General features: G+C 34.6%; 1 protein-coding gene across 1 annotated transcript in view; it reads right to left on the bottom strand.

Moving 5' to 3' along the window:
* The window catches only part of LOC121738415, a 36,473-nt gene extending 25,906 nt beyond the window's left edge, over nucleotides 1–10,567 (bottom strand). The window contains exon 1 of the mRNA XM_042130446.1: nucleotides 10,490–10,567. The gene's annotated coding sequence lies outside the window, so the exon portion shown is untranslated. The remainder of the gene's footprint in view (nucleotides 1–10,489) is intronic.
* Between the last annotated feature and the right edge of the window lie 9,667 nt (nucleotides 10,568–20,234).

Raw genomic sequence — 20,234 nt, 5'->3', positions numbered from 1 at the left:
TCTGTTGCCGCTATAACAAAAAATACTAAAAACAAAATAAAGTTAATATTTAAAAACGTGATTTCTTTTTGCTTTTTCTGCTCATAATCCGTAATGGCAACAGGTAGGCACTTAAATATTCACCAAATCCTTAATTACATTCGTACTTTAATATTCAATAATAAAATTAAAATACTTAAAATAAATAATTAGGGGGGGCTCCCATACAAAAAAAGTAAAAACACAACTTTTACGCTCTTTAACGGTATAGAACCCTTCGCGCGCGAGTCCGTCTCGCACTTGGCCGATTTTATTCTAGAACTTACCGCTTTTTTACAGTAACGTCGTGTGGAGCGTCCGCAATTCGTAAATATTAATAATACAGAAATCTACTTAAATTCGGTATTTGAAAAACGAAAACAGTTTGACACAATTTTAAGTGCTGATTCAAGGCGTAACTATCATAGAGATACGTATTTACTAAAAATAATCATGTACAATTACACAGGTCAACAAAATCGCAAAAAAAATGCTATCTGCAAACTAATAGCACTTTCTACATAATAAGAGTTTTGTGTGCACGATACATTATGTTTCAAGAAGTTTTCTTTCTATCAGCTCAGATTTGATAAATGTATGCCAGAGGGAGACACTTCTTATTGAGAATATAACTTGTTTCAATGAGTTATGACTAATTGCCCCAATGTCATGACGGTTTTAAAAATGCTTTACCTAGCTCATACTACGTGGACTAACAATATTTTTATGAAAAAAAGAAAGTTTAGTTTTCAACTCTCATATTTTCAGAAAAAAAATATAATATGCAATTTAAATTGAGATCTAATAGATGTGTATATTTACTATACATATTTTATCAAAACTCATGGAAATAAACTATTTCAAATTGTCGGAAAGTCACTCCGAAGTAGACTAAATTTCGAGATTTTTGAAACTTTGGAATGAAATATCTTAAAAACCTGAGCTGATAGAAAGAAAATATTCTTATTATCTAACACTGAAATAATTTTTCAAATCGGACCAGTAGCTCCTGAGATTAGCGCATTGAAATAAGCCCTTTAAAATAATTTGCCCCCCTTTTTCCACACTTTCCTCTATTTCTTCGCTCCTATTAGTATTAGCGTGATAAGATATAGCCTATAGCCTTCCTCGATAAATGGGCTATCTAACACTGAAATAATTTTTCAAATCGGACCAGTAGTTCCTGAGATTAGCGCATTGAAATAAACCCTTTAAAATAATTTGCCCCCCTTTTTCCACACTTTCCTCTATTTCTTCGCTCCTATTAACGGTATTAGCGTGATAAAATATAGCCTATAGCCTTCCTCCATAAATGGGCTTCTAACACTGAAATTTTTTTTCCAAATCGCACGAATCGAAAGATTTGTTCAAACAAACAAACAATCAAACTAATAAACTCTTCCGCTTTATAAAGTGACCGACCGAACTTTCGGTTTCGGTTTCGGCCAGTTTCGGCCAAAAAATCTAGTTTCGGCCATAGTTTCGGTTTCGGCCAAAATATAGCCGAAACTTTCGGCCCCGCCGAAACTCATGCGTCGTTCGAAACTCAAACTTCGCAGTTAACTCGTGCTTGCTTGCCAGCGAGGCCCCGGCTCAGTTCGCCACATCTATTTAATAGTGATTTGAGATTATGTTTTCGAGATTAGTCCTAAATAAAAAATTAGCACTTCGCTTCGTTTTATTTACTTAAGATTTTGTATGACTGTGAGATTGTAGGATATATTAGGATATATCTTGCGAGATTTAGTGACGCCTACGGCAAGTTTGCTTAGTAATTTCATTTTGAACTTTGACCGCGGTCGTGTCCATGTTTCCCATAAAAATAATATACTGCAATTGATTTTGTTTTCAGTAGTACGTCGTTAATTTCTAAGAGAGGATTTCTCCAATCACACAACTTTGTTTTATACAACTTAGTTCTCATTAAACGCGTTCCTACGGGGACGTAAATCTCGTTTAGTTTCAAATAGATTTCATAATCTTAATCACGATTAATAAATCAAAGGTTATGTGACGTCACGCGATGATTTTACATGGTTTTATAATTTTGGAGACTAGTTACGCTATTTTATCAACAAAAAAGGAAGAAACGATACATAAATTACTCAAACGCATCTATCAAAAATGTCATCTTGACATTTTTTTCGTCTATGATTTTCGATTTGTCATGACACTACACCTTAATAGAACTTCAACTGTTTTTATGAAGTACAACATTGGACATTCTGAAGATAAAACTCGAATTTGCTGTAAACGCTGTTGGTGAAATACAATTTGGTGCTATAAACGCGTTTAAATACGTTTAGAACCGATTTAAGGTACGCACACAGTTTGTCGGCACGTGCCGGGGCGGATCGATGCGCAATGCATTGACAGATTTTGAGCCGAGGCTTGCCGGGCCGCATCGCATCACATCCGCGTGCCGCTTGCTATAGCACACTATTGCCGGGGCGCAGCGGGTCTTGCCGGGGCGTAGCGGATCTTGTCGGGCCGTGTCGCATTAATGGAAATCCGCCGAGCAAAAATCCGCGCCGATATGCCCCGGCACAGGGTGCGATACACGCATCCGCTTCCATACAAATTGTATGGAAGCGGATTTTTGCGATGCACCCCGGCACGCTGAGCCCCGGCACGGCCCGTCTCAGTGTGCTCACTCCTTTAGTTTACACTAAACGCGTCCTATTTCTTAGGTTAAATTGCACCTAAATAAAATGACTTGAAATAATTTCTGCTCTTGTTTCTTAGAGTAATCCTTCGTTGTAATACATGAAGGGGCCACTAATTAAACTTGTTCTCATTGAACAATGAACGCGTTTATATGGCGACGTAATTCGCGTTTCGTTTCAAATAGATTTTACATTCTTCTTTTAATCGCGATTAATAAATCTACGTTTACGTTACGTCACAAGATGATTTTTATGTTTTTATCATCTTGGAGCCTTGTCACATTGTTTTATTAACAAAATAGCAAAAAACGATAACTAAGTTCCCCAAACGCATCTGTGAAAACTTAAGCTTCTTTTAATCGCGATTAATAAATCTACGTTTACGTTACGTCACACGATGATTTTTATGTTTTTATCATCTTGGAGCCTTGTCACATTGTTTTATTAACAAAATAGCAAAAACGATAACTAAGTTCCCCAAACGCATCTGTGAAAACTTGTCATCTTAACAAGTTTTTCGTCTATGTTTTTCGATCTGTCATGACACTACAATGACAGGACTTAAGTCTGTTTTATGAAGTTAAAACTCGAATATTGGGCGTTCAGAAGATAAAAATCGGATTTACTGTGAACGAGTTTAGGTTATGTTGGTGAAATGCAATTGAGTGTTACAAACGTGTTTGTACGTTTATAACCGGTTTAGTGTGCACAAAGCGCGTTCAATTTATTTGGTGAAATCGCACCTACTTGGAATCGTATAAGAACGGAATATAGTCCAAAAAAATTCTAGGGAACATATTAGAGTCTAAGATTAAGTAGATAATAATATTTATTTTAAGAAATGTCACAAAAAGTAAAAAATTCAATGCAGAGCTTTTTCTTTAGTTTAAAAAGTTGTAATTTATGTCAAAAATCAATAAATTTCAGTAAATAATCGTAATTTTAAATGTTTTACCAAGTTTCGGTTTCGGTTTCAGCCGAAACTGAGAGTAAGGCCGAAAGTTCCGTATCGGTTTCGGTTTCGGCTGAAAAACCAGTTTCGGTCGGACACTATTAGTAATTAAAGAATTCAAAAAAGTTTTTAACACAAAAAATTTATATATTTTATCAGCTTTTATTATATGTAGAATACACTTTTTGTCTACGACGCACTGTTTTAAAAATATAAGCAAAAAAACTCAAAACTGGGAACTTTAACCTCCTCCCCCCACTCCGGCTCCACCCCTAGGAGCGGGAACTTTTAATGTGTTTACCTTCTGGCCATCCTGAACACGTTTCTGAAGAAATTGCTTAGGTTGCAACTCACGCACTCTACACCTTCATTTTGACTATTCTTTGGGTGAACTAACAGTTCTCCTTTACCAGCAGCGCTCCCGGCCACGTTCATAAAAAGCCTTGTCGCACTTTACTAATTTGACATTTGTCAGTTTGACAGTTTTGACAATTCATTTGCTGAATTGATTGAGAGGAATTGCTAAATGTGACCATTTTGGCTGTCATCACACTAGCGTTTGTCCAGCGCAGCGTAGGCGTTCACGGAGTGTGCGTCGCGTTGTCGTAACGTTTCCTCCGTAGAATTAATTAAAGGCGGAACTGGAACAATCAGTAACTTCCTTTTTTTTGAAGTCGGTTAAAAAATCTGGGGGCACGGGAGTGCCCCCCCGCCAAGTCGAGCAAAAAAGCGGTACGGCCGTACCATCCTTTTCTCGAAGCAATTCAGGCTCTTTTTGTTCCCTTTATTTATATTTAAGATAAAGCATCTCGTGAACAGCTAAACCGATTACGATGAATTTTGGAGCAGATGTGAACTACCACTAAAAGGATAGACTAATTATGTTATTGCGGTAAAACGCACGGTTCCAGCGTTATTTTATTTCGCTCACGGTCGAGTCACGATTCTCGGTGTAACCCATGAGCACATGCAGTGTCGGTCGCTTGACCTTGGTTGCTTCTGTACAAATGTACTTGATGCTTGACCGTTTTTGAGGGTATCAAACACACAGAATATTAGAGGTTTTAAAGATGGCACTAGTACCTCCGGTGGTGTTAAGACCCTGTATTCCCAGAAACGCCCTTTACTCTCATAACCCAGTGGGACGGAAGACCGACACGACCGGCGAGAGATCAGGCGCAGGACCGACTTTTCACATGCCCATCCGACGCATGGATCATCTTACTTGTCAGACAATCAGGTGATCAGCCTGCATTGTCCTAACCAAACTTGGAAATAACATGTTTCCAACGCGGGAATCGAACCCACGACCTCCGAGTCAAGAGCCGCGCTCTGTACCACTAGACCACGGAGGCGTTAAAAGGCGTTGGACATAGTATGGAAAATTCGTTAAAAGAAGAGGTAAGTTTGGGATTTTTTTCTATCGAGTGAAGTTCATGATATTGTGTAATGGAATATAAATTCCACTGTGTTAGATCCTTAACAGATATATTTTTTTCAGAATTTTATTATTATATTTTTGTGTCTACTGTCTACTTTTAAATCTTGAAAATCGTCCGTTTCTGGGAATACAGGGCCTTAAGAGTGTCCATAAAATATACAATAATTGGATTCAAACGTCTGCCCATGTTCCAGGCGTTACCATAATTCAAAAAGCCAATTTTAACTGCACTATCTATGTGACCGAGCTTTGCTCAATATTCGATAAAACACGAATAAAATGACATTTTCTAAAAATGATTCCTAGCTAGCTCGATTTATCGCCCCCGAAACTCTCTTAGTGCAGCACGAGTCGGCGCATGAGTACCGAAAACTATTCCACCTCAATTTTTTTATGCGATCCTCTTCAAATTGCCCTCCTGATGATATATAAATGCATGTTGCCATAGCGCAACCCGGTGCCATATTGATTAACCCTCGGTTGGTCGCGCTTTTAAAATAACGCTGTTGGTCACCTGGGGTCTTTGAAAGCCCGAAAATTAAATGACACAAAAATTGCATAAATTAATATATTTCTTGACCATTTTATGTATATTTTTATTATTTGATTCAATAATAATCAGATTCAATTAAAATTTTAATAATATTTGGAAGATTATTAACCTAAACACACAATGTAAAAATACAAGTCAAAAAATTTCAGCTGGAGACCGTAAGATTGGAAAATTGAAAAAAAATCAAAATTATTTTTAGATAGTAGTAAAACATGTAGATAACTAAAATAACAGTTAAATTTCCTATAATTTAGCCTGCAATTTAAAAAGCTAAGTCCGAATAACATATAAACTATTGAATATTAAACATTGACAAATTTTCAGCATCAAAACCTACTATATTTTTTATACTTTCCTGTTCTAACACTTAAGACGTATCGTAAATATACCAATAATTACTTTCTTATCATAGCCAAAAAATAATAATTATCATTTCGGTCTAGGTAGCAAAATATGCATTTTTGGAAAAGTGCGTCTAAAGCTTCTTCTAAGTTCTAAGTGACATAAAGCAATAAGAACCAACACACGATGATTTTTATTGATTTATTAATAAAATATAATGAAAATCACAAAAGAAATCCATTTCGGTGTGAAAACTGTATGGAAATATCAAATCAAATATAGGGACGCGGTTGGTCTTTAAAAACCCCAGCGTGAATAAACGCATCTGTAACACACAACACATGCACGTGAGCTCAGACGAGTGGCTATTATATTGAAATACAATTCCTTTTAAGAAGCTACCTAAAGAGAGGAGTCGCTACGATTAATTTAAATATAGTTTTTTTACGTTTTCGCAAACTCCGGGCTTTTAAGGACCCCACGTGACCAACCGAGGGTTAAATAAACATTGTTTAAACAATTGCAAGGAATTGTTATTTTTCAACCGGACATTTTTTTTATCTTCTTTATTAAAATACCAATAAAAAAGGTCCTATGACTTTTCACGATAAATGTAATTGATTGTACCGTTGGTTCTTGGTGAAAATGCATGTTGAACACTAATAAAACAATATTTGCGTGCACTTTTTCCACTATATTAAGAAATTATTAACAAATTACACGACCGGTTTCGAAATTAGGATGATTAATTTCGAAACCGGTCGTGTAATTTGTTAATAATTTCTTAATATAGTGGAAAAAGTGCACGCAAATATTGTTTTATTAGTGTTTTCACGATAAAGTTAATATTTTTAAATATATGAATTTTAAAAGGTTCGAAAAATCTCAAATTTGGGTACTTTCGAGCCATGAAAAATATATTTAAAAAAAAAATGTCTAAGTATATGTTTTATTAAATTCTCTATACAATAGTTAATAATATTGTTAATAGAGATTTAAAAAAAAACATTGTTTATATATTTTTTTTATCTTAGCAAAAGTAGACAAAAATTGTGTTTTTTTGTATGGGACCATCATTAAAGGACGACCCCTTAAACATTTACTTTATTTTAATTTTATTATTAATTATTAAAGTGCAAATAAAATTAAGGATTTTGTGAAAATTTCAAGTGCCTAACTGTTACTGTATTGATTACGAGCAAAAAAGGCCAAAAAATCACGTTTCTTGTATGGGAGCCACCCTTAAATATTATACTTTATTTTATTTTCAAAATTTTATGCAACAGATATACACAATCTGTGAAAATTTCAGAAGTCTTAGTAATAGGGTTTACTAAGACTTCGTTGTCTGTCCGTCTATCTGTTTGTCTATATGTCTCCAGGCTGTATCTCAAGAACCGCTATAGCTACACTTCTGAGATTTTTTTGCATGAATTGCCGCAATGAATTAGTCGATCTGGATTTCAGGGCCCCCATTCTCATTCCTCGAATGGCACCTCAAGCACAGGCTGTCTAACTTGCCTTTATCACGACCTACTATCGAAATGATATTCTAATGATGAGAATTACGCCCTAGAAGTACCCCAGTCCCCACCCATATACAAACTCCCGCGACAAACATTTTTCTATTTCATCCTGATTTTACTGAGCTAAATGCACCTTTTCTCTTTTGTTGTTTAATTAGAGCTTAATTCAAAGTGATTCCTTTCAATATTTAGGTTGTACCAGCAACATTTTTTAAAATGGGCATATTGCTACTTTTGTAAACCAGGATCGACAGCGGCAACCAACCACGAAAAATCCTTTGATGATCGCAGGGGGCATGATTAACCGTCTTAGGACCCGCAACGAAATTATTCAGAAAAAAGAGAAGTAAATCATATAACATATTAGCTCACAGTTCACAACTGCAAGCTTACATGCTGCAGCATGGAATATCGATCAATTAAAATATTCAGGCTATTGACACACAAAGCACCAATTGCTCTTGACATTAGACTCGATCAATCGAGCTGGATGTGCCCCGGTAACATTTAAACTTTTCATAGCCGACATCAATTCAGTTACTAAATATCTGACATTAATCCTCTATAAATATTTTGATGGAATTTGGTATGGAGATACTTTGAGTCTCGGGAAAGGACAAGGAATACTAATTTTGTCCCGGAAAATGTACGGTTCCCGCACAATAAACTTTTATGATTATCGCCTAAACTAAACTATTTAATCTATTTTGATGAAATTTGGCATGGAGATTGGAGATACTAATTTGAATCTGGGACAAGGAATGTTTTTGTCCCGGAAAAATGTGCGGTTCCCACATAATATACTTTTCTGATTTGCGCGTAAACGATTCAATCGATGTACGGGAACAACTATAAACTAAAGTCCACGCGGACGAAGTCGCGGGCAACAGCTAGTATATTATAAAACGTTGGATCTTCCTATGGTGAATCAAAGCTGAGCATGAGAGATTTAAGGCTTATATCACTTCTAATGGGTAAATAAATCTTTTTAAATTTGAGTCGAGAAAATGCCTATAGGACTGCTTTCCTTTTTGTATAAACAAAAAAAAGGAAAATGTCGCTTTGATCAAGTAATCAAATGTACAAATAAAAAATCAAATTTTTCTAAAGATTTGATTCTTGAGACAGTCGGAATTAATTTTGGTAGGAGACAGTCAACTTGATTTTGTTGTGAACGCGACCGGTTGTCAGTACGATATTCTCATGTCGGAGTGCGCAGCTCAAAAATGGTTATAATTTTCAATTTTCATTTTCAAAGTTACACTTGTAATATTATAATTTGCAAGTACTTTCAAATGGTAAAACAATTCGCCATAATCGTAACAACATAGCAGAGCAATTTATTTATTTGGGATAACAACAGAAAACAATGAGTACATAAGTAATATCCACAACTTATTAGCATTAAGGGTGAGTCCCTCAATTATTTCTTATAATATTATCAAGCATTATAAAATACCAGTAGGTCATTCACTTAGTTTCTTTCGCGCACGCTTTCAATTTAATATTTATCGCTTGACCGAGGGCTTCGAGCGACGGATATCGCTGATTTACAATACAATTATGTTCAACATAACACCATCATCATCATCAATATGGCATTAGGTGTGAAGGCAACGAGCAGATGATGGAATGTCTACGGGCAAATATTTACATGGGCATCAAGTTCAGCAGTATTTTCATAGTTTATCGCCAGCAACGTTAACTGCATTTCATATTTCCATTCAAATCTAGTCTCCATAAATTTAGCGTCCAATGAATTTTATAAATACTAATCAGGCATCAGCATAGCTCCGAAATAGAAATCCTCTAAATAAACGTTCAATACCAAATCATATTTATATTTCATTTATTGAACGAAGTGCACTCGGAATGAAATCGCTGTAAGTTTGCCTGTTAAATAAATCATTTCAACGCAGCGCTCCAGGACAATACAAAAAATAACCACCAACTTAGCGAAACTTCGAATAAATAAAACTAGACATCGTACAACGATCATTCGAGATCGCTCTCCAGCTCAATTAAGATTCGCGAAGCGCATTATTTAACAAAATAAAGAAAATAATGGAAGATACAAACAAACGGGACCGAAGGCAACAATCATATAAAAAGAATATAATATTATGGTAAATGAAACTCATACTATCGCTATTGCATATACTTATTGTGAATTTAAATTTAAATTAAAATTTGAAATGTACAAATTGGTAAACTTATCACCATCATTATCTCAATAGATTTAACTTCTAATGATTATAATTTTTATTATAATTAATTAATCAAAATTAATTAATTATAATAAAATTAGAAATACTTAAAATACAAACGCACAGCCTTAAAGGATTTAAAAAAATGAAAAAAGAAATTAAATTAAAAATAAGAAGGGAAAATTGTAGAAAAGTATTGTTGAGGAGGCAGTATTAATTTCAGGATAAATTCTCAGACTTCGAAAGAGAAAAAATCAATCATAGCACTTCTCGCCGAGGTCTTGAAAGTTTTCAACTGGGTCATTTATCACGAGTTGTTTCGACGTAATAAGAATATAACAATAAACATGCGCCATCGACGACACGCACAACATTGACGACAACAACTAATATTAAAACTACCAACAGAGATGTTCATCAGATGCACTTACTCGATCACAGAGAAGAGATTATACATGACAATGTTACTGAGTAGGCTCGTGTTAAAAGTGCATCCAATTTTATAAATAAAAACATTGATATTAAGAAACAAATGGTGACGATACTAAGATCTCCAGTCACCATTTATTGCTTTACATTTAAAGGGCCGCTCTGGACATACACTCCAATTTTACTAAACGCTTCACGGGTAACTTGTATCAGTTCTTTTACAAATGACCATCTAGACGCAATTAATACAGTTTTAATGGTAAATATGATACGTGTTCCGTTTGTCGCATAACGTTGTAGTAAATTGCAGTGGCTGGTTCAAAGGCGGTCTCTTGTGTGACACTTGATTACTTACGTATGTAGTTGTGGGGCGGCGCAGAGCGCCCGCCCCCGGTGGAACGCAGGCCCGCACGTGGCGCCTTCTCGTCTCTTTGACTAATATTCAAAAATCCGCTACTTGTGCCTTCACAGGTGGCAAATGTATTGGCAGCCAGCCTGGAATTGGCCTTGGCTGATGTCAACCAAAGACACCTGGAACAATTCGCTGCCATTACTACTAGGACTTGAGATAAATAAAGGGGCTTTTACTGTCTTACTGCCGCACTCAGAGTGGAACATTAATTACTTAAATGTAATTAATTCAAATTTTTGACATAAGCCCCATATATTATCTGTCAAACTCTTCATTAAATTGAAGGTTAATCATAATTAAATGTCTCTGAGTACGGCGGTTAGCTTATTATAATATGGGTAGTATTTAATCGAGTGACTGTAAATTACAGTTTTAGGTGTCAAAATTACTAAATTTGGGTCTCAGTCGCTCAAATAGAATTACTATTTGAGCGACTGAGAGAGAGTGACGAGAAATTAACAGAACAGCAACTTAGAAATTATTTATTTGAGTTACTTAAAATACAAAATGAGCAGCTTTATAATTTTTGAGCAACCTAATATATTTTTGAGTGTCAATGTTACGTCCTGCATTTTTTTTTTCAATATTTGGCAAATTTAATTTTTATACTGAGCCGCATTTTATCTTAAATGAAGTGTTTCGAATACCAAAAACGACTTTGCAAAATACACTAATGAGCAGAGTATAATGAGCACACATTAAAACAAAAAAAATTAATATGAAATAACTATTAAATAGTTATTTCATATTCATTTCAAAATTATTTTGATGAAACACTTTTATTCAGGGACTACTACGGACAGGGATAGAACAGTTTTTTTTTATTACTATCAAGCAAATTTTTTGTGAGTAGTTCATTTGAATAATAGGAACAACAATTTTATATGTGAAAAAAAAGTGGTAGCTACGAGTAACAGAGATAGAAAGGATTTCATACTTTGATTTGATTATCCCAAAATATTTATTGTTCTATTTGTAGGAACTTAAATTATATAACGGTAAAAGTTTAGAATCATACTCAACGATTTAGGGGGGCAGGGGAGTAGGGGGGGAGCGGGAGGGGGGTAAACCCCGTTTATATATAAAAATCATTAATAAATTACACAAATTATAATCCTTAACGGAACGTCAAAGAAACGGGTAAAATTTTAATGGCAAACTATACCAAAAAAAAAAACAACTGGCTTCAATTATGATTCGACGGAGCCACGCTACGCGGGGCTTTTATTTCTGGGTGTTTTACAAAAAAATAACCACGGGAGCTACGCTCCCGCCTTGGCTATCTAACCTAACCCAAAAAAGTCGCATTGGTCCGCAGCCCAACTCACCTGACTGCAACGATTCGTCGCCCCGCCCCCATTCGAATTCGCACGCATTTAACAATATGTAGTTTTCATTAAAACACGTATCAAAATATAAAATATAAAGCCTCAAATAGAATATCAGTAACCAATTATCATTAATAAAGCAGCTCACAAAAGTTTGCTCAAAATGAACTTTAGTAGCTTGTAATAAATAACCTCACTTAGAAAAATTTAATCTATAATTAATATTGAAGTTGCCCGCTATGTATTTCCAGTCGCACACTTAGTAATACAGTCGCTCGGATAGAATTTTAATATCTGAAATAGATTAATCGCAATCCACTTTTTGTAAGCTCGTTCTGGATTTTATTATAAATCAATATTAGTCGTTAGTTTAGTTTATTTTTCGCTTAGTCAAATTAAAGCCGCTCATGTTATTAAAACAGTATGTTCATCATCAGTCGCAAAGTAATTTTTTATTCGCCCGTTTTATTATTTCCCTTATAATATTATGTTAAGTTCTTTTGTTTATTTGACGCAGTGCACAAAAAATATAATATTATTATAATATATTACTTTTTATTGTTACAGGAAGGTTTAGGACCAAATTAAAGATTTTTTTAAGTTTCTTAAATCTTAGTATATGAACTTGAAAAAATTGTTTAAGTGCGAATCGGCCTCCCGCAGAAAGGGTTCCATAATCCATTATCTATACCGTTATAGAGTAAATATAGGCAAAAAATGTGTTTTCTGTAATCTGCATGGGAGCCCCTTAAATATTTTTTTATTTTTAGTATTTGGGGCATTCAACGCCAAGAGGACAGGAAAAAAAGTCGATGGCTCGGATTTTGATAATATGTACATATTTGATTATGTTATACGGTATACTTGCTAATTGCTATTAATACGTGTGCTAAGTATTTTTGTAATATAATGGCTAGATTACTAAAGATGGGACTTTGAAAGCTTGACTTTTTTTCGGCATTCAGTGCTTCAAAGCCGATTACAGACTGAAAAATTATTTATTTTAATAATAAAACCACTGTATTAATTACTTTATTTAATAAGCATTTAAACTGTACTTGCTTTTGAAAATGAAAAAAATTTTTTTTCTTAAAAAACTGCTTTATTATTTTTTCCTTGATTTTCTCAAAGAAGGAACCGTTTTGATTTTTTAAATATTTTTTGTGTAAATAGTTAATATTCTATGGAATATCCGTACATTATTTCTACAATGGGCCGGGAAGTGGATAATATATTAGTAGTGGCCGTACCTAGTAGCCGTCGGCAAAAGCTAGTTAGATTATTTAAGTATGGATGTTATGAGAAATAGTAATATCTGGATGTAAAAGTTTGTCGAAAATTCTTACTCAATGAATGGAGCTAAAGGTCAAATGCAATTTCTCGGACCTCCGCGTCGGATTCAATACTCCCACGCGATTATGTACATTTTCCGAGTTTTTAAACCTGAACTATAAATAGATTTAGCTATTTAAATCTAACACGATTACAACTTCGATATAATATTTTGACTCAACCTCGGTGTACAAAGTACAATAATTATGTATTAGGTTAACTGCTGAGTGAGAGTTTTCTGTCAGCAGTTTACATTCATGAACGTTGTGACATTTTACTTAATAAATCAGTGTAAGAACAGCACTCATTGGGTTTGGATGTTTCATTCCATCCTTATCTGTAGAAACACTACAGATCTTTTTGGTCCTTCGAACCGGATGAGTGCTGTTCTTACACACACAACTCACAAATAGGTCACAAATAGCTTAAATTCAAAAACTCGACTAAATCCTACGTGTGCGATTGGACCTTCAAACCAATATGGCGGATATTGGTTTGAAGGACCAATCTTTTTTTAGCTACATCTCCTTCATTTTTTATTTTTTTAAGAAAATGATAAGGATCAAAGGGCATTGGGTAACTTTGTATGGACCTGTGGCGTCATTTTTTTTCCAGCGGCCAGGGATACAACCATAACTATTTTGTAGCACTACATTAGAGAAACAGATATTAGTCATAAAAATTGTTCTAAGTAATATCGGAGCTGAGCTACGATTATTTTAGTATATTTATTTTTGCATCTTATGTTTACAAAATCAATAGTAATTAACATTACTTTATGGAGCTATCCTTAACAAACAGGCGTAGAAAGGGTATATTAATCTGTTGGATATATATTTCTCACTAATTTTTGCCCACGACTTCGTCCACGTCAAATATGAATAATTTTTTCATACATATTTTCACACTGGGTTTAACTCTCGCCCGACTAAAATATTAGCCAGACTTGAGACTATACTTCATTAGACAGTGGTTTTCAAAGGGCCGGATGCAACATTAGGCAATTATAATTATTGTTCTTGTGTATTAATGTGTTGTGGGTAAAATGACTCTAGGGTGTTGTTCCCATAATATAATGTCGATTATTTCCACTATGTAGCGAATTTTGCAGTATGCAAAGTAGTATGATGCCCGACGCCACCAGCTTTCGGCAGAATTTTCAGTCCAGCTTTTAATATACTTCCCGACTCATTATAGAAGTACAGCTGCAGGAATGTTTTATACCCTTCCTGGACTTCTACGAATATTTTAAGACTAAAATTAGCCCAATCCGTTCAGCCGTTTTCGTGTTTTAGCGCGACTAACACATTTGAAAATCCGTTTTTATTTTATACTAGCTGTCCCGGTGAACTTCGTGTCACTTTAAAACCTTCCCTGGACTTCTACGAATATTTTAAGACTAAAATCAGCCCAATCCGTTCAGCCGTTTTCGAGTTTTAGCGCGACTAACACATTTGAAAATCCATTTTTATATATAAGATATACTTATGAAAAGATTAACTATTTACAAGTACACAAAAAATATGAAAAAATCAAAACGGTCCTCTTTAAGAAATTCAAGAAAAAATGGATTTGCATTTTTTTGCAAAAGCAAAATAAATAGTTAAAAGACTCATTAAATGATGGCGCGGCGCGTAGATTGTATGTTAAATGGTTTAAGTCTCCTCTAAAATGTACGAATAACTAAAATTAAAAATAAATGATGAGATGAATAATTAATTGTTCTTGTATCTACAGGCTGTAACATAAGTGATAATACTTTAGCTAGGGTATACATTAGTGTCCCTTGTATAAAGTTCACTCTGAAAAGAGCAGGGCTGAAAGACCAAATATTTTTTTTTGTGATTTGCGCGCCCTGGCGTAAAGAGTTTCCCCATACAAAAGTGAAAAAAATATATATTCTCTTTCAGCGCTACCACTTTCACAGTAAAATACACGGGACTCATACACAGTACCTACACACCCTAAAGTATTGTTATCACTACAGGATAACAATACTAAGTACCCACTTAGTATTGTTATCCTGTATACTTATATTATTAAGTTGAAGTATTTGTGTGTTTGAAAGTGCTAATCTCAGGAACTGCTTGTTCGATTTGAAAAAATATTTTTGTGTTGGAGGCCATTTATCAAGGAAGGCTTTAAGCTAATAAATAACGCCGTTTTCTTGCATTTTCCTGAATATTCATGTTATGATTGAATTTACGTTTAGTAGAAAATACGAACTTAAAATGCCTAATATCTCGGCTCCGATATAGTTTAGCTATATGTCCCCCGTAATAAAGTTTACTCTCCTTGATATGTTCTTTTATAATATGCCGGTTTGGTGAGTGGCCGCGAGATTTGAAAATGACGCCATTATCACCCTTTGTCGCAAATTTTATTTTCTACAACTATAATTTTTATTGTAAAATCAATATTTACGGAAGTAACTGCAAAAAATAAGTCAAAGTGTAATTTTGACCTGTTCAACCTGTATCGCGATTATTGTCAAATGTTACATTCGACAATAATCACGAAAAAAAAAAAGAAATAAACTTGTAGTTAGCTCATTAAATTAACCACAATTAAAATTAAGGCTTCGCTGTCTGCATCTGTCTGTTCTGCGCTTCGTTCTTGAAGCCTGGAGATAGACAGACGGCTGTAAATCTCCAGGCTTCAAGAATGGTGATAGGTAGAGACTTGAAATTTCCAGATAATATATATTTTGTTTCCCTCTATAACAACAAATACTAAAAACATATTATATTTAATATTTGATGGGGCTCCATATACCAAACAGAATTTTAGTGGCCTTTTTTGCTCTTTATCAAAAATAGCAGCACTAAGACAATTAAAATATTACTAGAGATCGCTCAATGGTCAAAATTCGACCTTAGTTTCAAAAACATTAGGACTACTACGTTTAATTTGTAAAAAAATATTGACCTTATCTGTTATCATTTTTTTTCAACTCTCGTCTCTGGGACTCAGCTGATCAGACATGACGAATCTATAAGGGTTCCGATTTTTGCCATTTGGCTACGGAACCCTAAAAACATAAGTGCAGTCCAAAGTATTATCATTTATCACAAAACTGTATCCAACACCAACGGTTTTTTACCCGAAAAAGGGAATAATTGTTTGGGCACAAGCACCCTGTCAGAAAACACGCGATAAAGAAAAGCTCAACAGGTTACCAAACAAAGCCCAAACAAAGACTCGTACACAAACGCAACAATATCCTAGAAAGCCGATGTAGATTGTGTTACTATTATAAATAATCAATTAATCAATTATAAATATTATTTATTGATCGATTTTAAATATTGGTATTTTAGGGTTCCGTACCGAAAGGGTAAAATTATATACGGGACCCTATTACTGAGACTTCGATGTCTGTCCGTCTATCCGTCTGTCTCCAGGCTCTAACTCAAAAACCACTATAGCTAGAATTCTGAAATTTTCACAGATTGTGTAGATCTGTTGCCGCTATAACAACAAATACTCGAAATAAAATAAAATAAAAAAGGCTCTCATACAACAAACGTAAATTTTCTGGCCTTTTTTGCTCTATATCGATAATGACAGCAGGTAGGCACTTGATTTTTTCTGAAAGTCTGTTTTAATATTTAATAACAATATTTAAAAAAATTAAGGGGTCCTCCCATACAAAAAACACAATTTTTGGCCTAATTTTGGTATATAATGGCACGGAACCCTACGTGCGCGAGTCCGACTCGCACTTGGCCGATTATTTACTTTCTTCAAATTTTTTCGATTTATTATTTCTATTCAATTTAATTTTAAAACTCCAATCTATAACTTTTTTATTTTATTTTTATTTATTATCTATATTTTTTATCACAGGTAACATACGAGGTTCTATTTACACCACCCCGTTGATGTCTTTCTAAACTATATTACAATAATTTAAAGTTAATTAATTTTAATAAAGCATAATAAAAAACGCACCTGCCCGGTGATGAACTGAGTGACTCGCGACACAAGCGTACTCGCTTGCAGCCCGAAGCGAACTGGGCTCGCAGTCTGCATGGGGGTAGGTACGGACAGAAAAATAGCGCGCCACCGATAAACCACGCGCAATTTAATTTATTCCCGTGTTGCTTCCCTTTACGTCTTTGACCTTTGAACTTTGCAAGATCGACCTGTTCGTTTAGGGAAATTTGAATACTTTCTACTTTTTAATGATACTTTTGATTAATCTCACTTCGCCCTACATAATTTTAGCTCTTCTCTCGTGCTGTTTGAGATAATTTTAAAGAGTATGCATGGTTGGTGGACGCTGTTGATCTTGCTTACAGGAGTTTCAGTGATGGGAATGTGTAGTGGGCCAATTGCCGTAAAAATATAGGAATTACAGAAGTAGGACCGACAGTCAAAAATCGCGCGGTATCTATATTTTCGGGAGTTGAAAAAGAACGGTAATGAATATAGAATTTATACATGTTTATGTTAAAGGGAAAATTTATTAAGTATGATAGAAAATAGTACACGATTTTTTTGCTGATCGTACAGCCAGTGCAAGGGATGCGCAATATCTAGTTCCGCGAAACCTTTTAAAGGGTTTGTGTACGTTCCGTGCTCTCAATTTAATGTGAATTCATTTTATACGGCCGTTGCCAACGGCGACAGTATTGCCATAATTTAATTCGCATCGTGGGTATTGCAGACACAATAGATTTTCAATTGTTATGCGGCAGCCGGCTGCCGCTTGGGGATTGATAGGTTAATATACAGTAGACCATCTTCAATACTACGAATTTGATTTTATGATTGAGTACCCTACTGTATGATATTTACACTGTGTTATTGTGACGATAAAACGATAATTTCTGTTATATGAATCCAATATTAATACACCTCCGATATGGTTTCGAAGCAGTCTCGGTAAAGTAGTACGGACCGGATCGCATAATTTTATGGTAGGTACTTTGTCCATTAAAATTGACAATATTTTGTATATTACTTAAAATGACGAAGTAACATCAAATTATGCGATCCTTGACCAACGAATTGAACTCCAAAATGACGTCTCTTTGATGAGGTACAATATGAGAATACTACAATTTGATCGAATTCGACCTATAAGGGAATTAGTTACTATTCGAATGCAATATATTATATTCGAATATTAATTTTAAAATAAACATTCCCTAGACCTATAACAAAATTGTATCTACAGTCTAAATATTCGACAAAATTGCCAGTTAACTAATTGATTTGGAATTTAAAGTTTACAAAAAGCATTCGATATCTAGGTCATATAGGACATTCAACACGTCATTCGTTATATCCCGGGAACGTTTTGAGATAAAACGTTTTTAGGTAAATTATTGCGAATCCCACCTCTGTTTACTTACGGCGGTTCCCAATATTTGATCTATCTCTGGTTTTGCCCTACTAGAGATAGGAATAGCTCACATTAGACATTAGAGACATATATTTTATGTCAATTATGAGCTATTCTTATCTCTAGTGGGGCAAAACTAGAGATAGATCAAATATTGGGAACGGCCGTTAGATACTTTGAGTCCCGGAGAAGGTCAAAGGATAGTTTTTATTCCGGAAAAAATGTGCGGTTCCCGCGCCCCTAACCTTTATTTGTGCAACGAACTCGTGAACAATATCGTTACATTAAGACGATCATGGATTTCATATTTTAAAAATATATATTGGACGCAACATTTGTATGCAGTTCGTTTTTTATTTCCACCGTACCCTATCGATCCACTCCGCCCGCGGCTTCATAATTTTGATTCACACAAATCCTTTTGTTTCGAAAATTACTCTTCGGGAACTATTGCTGGCGTTAGCAGATTTTAATGCAAATTTAAAAAACGCATTTCTACATAATTATCTGGCCCGTGTCCAATTCATTGGGCGTTAAGGTGACGCCTTGATATATAATTTGGCTGCAGCGATATCGATTTGTCTCAGCAATGACTAAAGCTAAGAAATTAAGGCCCTGTATTCCCAAAAACGGACGATTTTCAAGATTTAAAATTGACAGTAGACACAAAAATATAGTAATTTAAATTCTGAAAAAAAATATATGTGTGAGTTAAGGATCTAACACAGTGGAATTTATATTCAATTACACAATATCATGAACTTCACTCGACAGAAAAAAATCCCAAACTTACCTCTTCTTTTAACGAATTTTCCATACTATGTCCAAATTATTTGGAATTTTCAGATAATTTTTGCACTGAATTAAAGACAAAAAAAAATATATCTAGGGCGATTCGTTTTTTTGACTCGATTTAATTGATGTATAAAAAAACGACGATTCGGCTGGTACGCATTCAGTCACACACTTTGCGCCTGCTATTTTATAGTTTTTTGATGGTCGTTTTTTTATACATCAATTAAATCGAGTCAAAAGAACGAATCGCCCTAAATATATTCTTTGTCTTTAATTCAGTGCAAAAATTATCTGATTTAAATCAAGAAAACAAGCGATCTAAAACATATCCAGAACTATTTTAACTTTAACGCGGCGTCACCTTAAACCCGAGATGATGATAAAGAGATTTTGATAGTTTCTAAGGTATGCTATCTAACCACTAAAAGTCACTTCAAAATCTGTTCAGCCGTTCCAGAGATTTAAATAGGAAATAAATGTCTTTAATTTTTGATACGAAAAGCAGAAATGTATACCCAACTACATATTTTAATAGTAAAAGGAAAATTAATAATACAAGAAACTATTACTATTTCAAAATAGTGTAGTTCTAGACAACTTATTACTTATTACTCACCGGAAACGTGTATGTACACGTGTAGTGACTCTGGCACTAAGCTGGACAAAGCTACTTATAACAACACAAGCCCCTTACCAAAGTTACACTGAAAATATGAACGCGAGTCGCGAACAAACCTTTTCTCTAGCGTAGCTGAATTCAATTTTTGTTTATACTACAGTTTGTGAGGTAAGATGACTCAAGTCTCAGATCTGGACATAAAAGGATGGAAAATATGCAATCGAGTTTTCCATGTTTTGGCAGGGAATAAAGCTTAGGAAG

The sequence above is a fragment of the Aricia agestis genome, chromosome Z (genome assembly GCF_905147365.1).
Source record: "Aricia agestis chromosome Z, ilAriAges1.1, whole genome shotgun sequence".
Classification (NCBI taxonomy): domain Eukaryota; kingdom Metazoa; phylum Arthropoda; class Insecta; order Lepidoptera; family Lycaenidae; genus Aricia; species Aricia agestis.
The sequence above is the reverse complement of the archived record's forward strand: the minus strand, read 5'-3'. Positions and strand labels throughout refer to the sequence as shown.